Source organism: Podarcis muralis, chromosome W (genome assembly GCF_964188315.1).
Source record: "Podarcis muralis chromosome W, rPodMur119.hap1.1, whole genome shotgun sequence".
Taxonomy (NCBI): Eukaryota; Metazoa; Chordata; class Lepidosauria; order Squamata; family Lacertidae; genus Podarcis; species Podarcis muralis.
In genome coordinates this window covers 9,232,428-9,237,113 of record NC_135674.1, presented here as the reverse complement: position 1 = coordinate 9,237,113, position 4,686 = coordinate 9,232,428, and positions in this window count along the sequence as shown.

Genomic DNA, 4,686 nt, shown 5'->3' with positions numbered 1-4,686 from the left:
CTGCAGTGAAAGCCAGAGCCACTTTGGAAGGTCCGCCCAATGCCCTGGTCATTCAGCTGGGAGAAAATTACTTGGCCTATTGAAAAGGCGTGGACTTGATGTGGAACATCTACAGCGACTTCAATGAACTGCTTGCCTCATTCCCAACTTTAACCATAATTTGGTCATCGCTGCTGGAGAGGCATGTATGGAGGGACTGTCGGTGCCCTATTAAGATAAACAAAGCCAGGAAGCTTTAGGAACGTTTGGTGGTGCGTAGAGTGGCAGCACTGGGGGGTCGGGTCATTGACCACCCCAACATCCAGTTCAGCAAAGTGGCCCTCTACCGAGAGGATGGCATGCATCTTTCTGACGCAGGAAATGTGTGTGGTTGGCTGATATTATTGGTGTTTTGCAACTTTGACCTGTTGCAGGACCTTAGCAGAGCATATGCAGAGTTCCAGAAAGCAATCAGTTGCAGGCAGGATGGATGAAGCAGGAACAAAACGCTGCTACTAGTAACTTGGTTACTTAGATGTTTATTATTTACAGCAGACTCTACAAGTTACTATGCACATGAACAGATATGGATCTTAACTAGCTCTCTCTTAAACTCCAAACGACTCTCAGAACACCACACTGACCAACAAACACATTCTAGTCAGTAAGGTCATAAGTCATTATGCCTGTGTGAGACCTCAACCAATGTTAAAGCTGTTTCTAGGGTCCCAAATTTCCAGGCAGATAACTCCTCTCTGCTCAGTCATCCTTGGCTGTTGGCCAACTCTTAATTGACTCTGTGTGAAGCTGCACAGAATAGCACGTAGTCAATCCCAACAGATAAAACTTCCAGGATTAGGGATTGGTTGCAGGTTTGAGAGTATTGGCAGCAAGCTTTTTGCTCGAGTGGCGGTTAGGCATTGCTTTGTTTTGTAGATGGAAGAGGGGAGGTAGCACCATCACCTGCCCTGCATATTGAAGGGTAGTCTGATAAAGGATTCCGGGGTGTGTGGCCATGTCCAAAGCCTGGGGAGGTGAGGGCCTAAGGCACGCCCCCAAGCAGTGACCCCGGGGGAGTTCCTAATTGATGTGCATCAGCAGGACTCCCCCTACTGGTGGTTAACCCTTCCCGGACTTCAAGCGGACGGGCTGAAATCAGATATAGTCTGTTAGGACCAATGCCTAAGCCAATACCGCTCATCACCTGTAACCAATAAAGTTGTGGCCTTATTTAGCCCATTAACCTTAATAATTGTGATTTCCACTGGTGGGGGTGGGAACTCACCACGGAATGACTGACTGTCCCTTGGAAACCGGCAGGTCCACGATTAAGTCCATAGAAAGTGTTGACCATGGTCTGTGGGGGGTGGGTAATGGCTGGAAAAGTCCCAGAGGTCTCTGTCACGGCACCTTGGTCCGAGCACAATTCTCACAGGACCGCACGTATTTCTTAATGTCCGACCGAACCCCTGGCCACCAGAAGGCCCAGGACAGTAGCTGCAGTGTTTTTGCGTACCCATGTCTGGTGGTTTGCGCGTCGTGGCACTTCTCAAGGACCTGGGTCCGGAGCGGCCCCTCCGGAATGTAGAGCCGGCCGCGATGGTACACACACCCATCCCAGACATCAAGCAGTGCACCCTCCGGTCCAGAGACGGTATCTAACCAGTCCTTGGCAAACGGATCCTGGCGCATGGCTAGGCAAACCTGCACCTGAAAGTCCTGCTCCCAGGTTCCCTGAAGGAAATTGGTCGGGGTCAACATGGGCGCTGGCTCTGAACTGTCACCCTCTCAGCCCGAATCCCTCTGGGAGAGAGCGTCAGCCTTCCCGTTCTGGGCACCGGGATGCTAGGTGACCTGGAAGTTAAAGTGTGTGAAGAACAGGGCCCAGCGTGCTTGGCGTGGCTTGAGGCATTTCATGGATTGGAACCAGACCGACAAACGCTTACTCCAATTGGAATCTGAACTTAGAAGGAACAACCTTAAACTTATAGGTTTTAAAAACCATCTATCTGAAGGAATTCAGGCAATTGAATATACCGTGAACTGTTTAACGGAACTGTTGGAGCTACAACAACTGGATTTAAGGACGGAGATAAATGATGTTTAAAATTTCTCACTGAAAACCAAGAAAGCAAGAGGGGAAACATTTATAACATTAATTCAATTTTCGCGCACAAGGGTGCGAGATGATATCCTTAAAAATTTCTGGTGAAAATCAAATGCTAAACCCCTTGAATGGAGGGGAAATAAAATTTATATTTTCCCAGACTATGCTCCAATGGTGGCAGAAAAAAATATGACTATTTGCCCCTGCTCGTAAGCTAGCAAGGGAATTAAAAATACAGCATTTCACAATATTCCCGGCTACTTTCTGCCTAAAGATAAATGATGAACTGCATCGCTTTCAAAATCATGATAATGCGATATCCTATTTACAAGCAATAAATGTGGATAAAGAGCCAAGGTGAAGGGGACTTCCCCCTCCCTCTCCTACTTGACTATGGCTTCTTTAGCCCCGCGCACCCTCTCCCGGCTGGAGAGGTTGTGCGCGGCTAAAGAGGCTTCTGCCATAGCCGCGCGCAACCTCTCCAGTCGAGAGAGGCTGAGCGGGGCTATGGATTCTTTAGCCCCACGCACCCTCTCCCGGCTGGAGAGCTTGCGCGTGGCTAAAGAGGCTTCTGCCATAACCGCGCGCAACCTCTCTAGTCGAGAGAGACTGAGCGGGGCTATGGCTTCTTTAGCCCTGCACAACCTCTCCGGCAGGGCAATACCCCCACCTCCCGCAAAAGCCCATTGGAGCCGTGCACCCTTTAAGGAGCGCGTGGCTCCTGTGGGCTTTTCTACGAGGAGGGAAAAGGGACTGACTGGCCGCGTCAGTCCCTTCTCCCCCCTGAGGAAAAGCCCGCAAGAGCCGCACGGAGCTTGTGTGCGGCCTTTGGGGGCTTTTCCTGCCTGCCTCCCCCCTGCATTCACTCCATAGGACGCACACACATTTCCCCTTCATTTTTGGAGGGGGGAAAGTGTGTCCTATAGAGCGAAAAATACGGTACTTAAGGATTCTAAAGAAAGTGGGGGGTTTTCCCTGCTAGATTTGAAAATCTACTTTTGAAGCAGCAGCGCTTTGCTGGATTAAAGAGTGGATACAACTAGAAGATACTGATGTATTAGATTTGGAGGGATTCGACAATGTTTTTGGATGGCATGCATATTTATGGTATGATAAGGTAAAGGCCCATCATGCATTTAAAAATCATGTAATTAGGAAATTGTTGTACAATGTTTGGAAAAAAAATATAAAGATCTTTTAGAAAGGAAGACGCCCAGATGGCTTTCACCGATGGAGGCGAAGATCCAGAAAAAGTTAAATATGGATACCAAATGGTTGAGATATTCAGATTTGTTATTGGAGACTAAAAAAGGTTATAAGCTATGTTCGTTTGGTTTATTGCTTTTTCCGTCCAGCCACGCTCCTTCTGTGCACTCTGCTAAGCACAGCCCCGGGGAAAAGTCAGATAGCAGATACGCAGCTTCTTCCGTGTGAGAAAGAGGAGTTATAAAGCAAGTCCAGACAGCATTCTCTATTCTAAAGCTTTATTTACAGCGTGAAGCATTTCATTCCATCAGAACTCAAATCCATCTTGTCTGACTCCTTTTGCAGTCGGAGCAGAAGTGAAACTAACCCTCACAGAACAAAGAACTGTGATGAAACAGTGTAGCGTCAGTTGGACGCTCCTCCTCCCAGGGCAGAACACAAAGGAGGTTAACTCTTTAACCACCAAACTCTACACCCCCTCTTGTTCTGCACTGGGAGGGAAACAAGCATCAAAGCTCATCCCAAACCCAGACCTTCACAGAACTCCCCATGCCTCTGGAAGGTACGGTAAGTGGTTTCGTGAACCCATCAGAGAGGTTCTTGGCGGAGGGACAGTACTTCAGCGCAACTAACCCCTCCTGAACACTCTGACACACATTCTGAAAGCGAATATCCAGGTGTTTGGTCTTTGCCTTGAATTGCCTCATCTCGGCCAACCAGAGGCACGGTTGATTGTCTTCGTGGACAACTATGGGCAAACAATTCTCTCCACAGTGTTCCTGGACCAAACAGGCATAGAACTCTAACTCTCTGCACACTTCAGAAAGAGCACTGAACTCAGCTTCAGTGGATGAGAGCACAATGAGGCTCTGCTTCCTGGACCTCCACCCAACTACTGAGTTTCCAAACTTCACTACTAGGCCGGACACGGACTTGCGATCCTGAAGATTAGCCCAGTCCGAGTCCACCCAACAGGTCAGCTTGACTTCACCCTGAGCTGACAACTTAAGACAAATCTCTGGACCGTAATAAAGATTGATGATATATTGTCAGGGCCACCCAAGGTCCCAGCTCACAAGAGACCAACGCCAAGTCCAGCTTATGTACAAAAGCTTTTATTGAAGAACATTGTTAGCTCCACATCCGAGGCGTGTGACCCCACGTCTGTTAGGCTTAGACCGCTGAAGTCCCTTCTGAATCAGTCCCGCCTCTACACCAGTTTAAGAGGCTTGCGCTAGACCACCTCTTCCTCTCCTTCCTTTTCCGCAGGGTCTTTCTGCCCCCCTGGGTTCCCTCCCTCCGGGATTCCCCAGAGGCTGAATCCTCTGACGCCTGCTCCCCCCTCCTCCGTGCTTTGGGACCAGGCTCCTCCTCCGGGCTCTCCTCACTTCCGT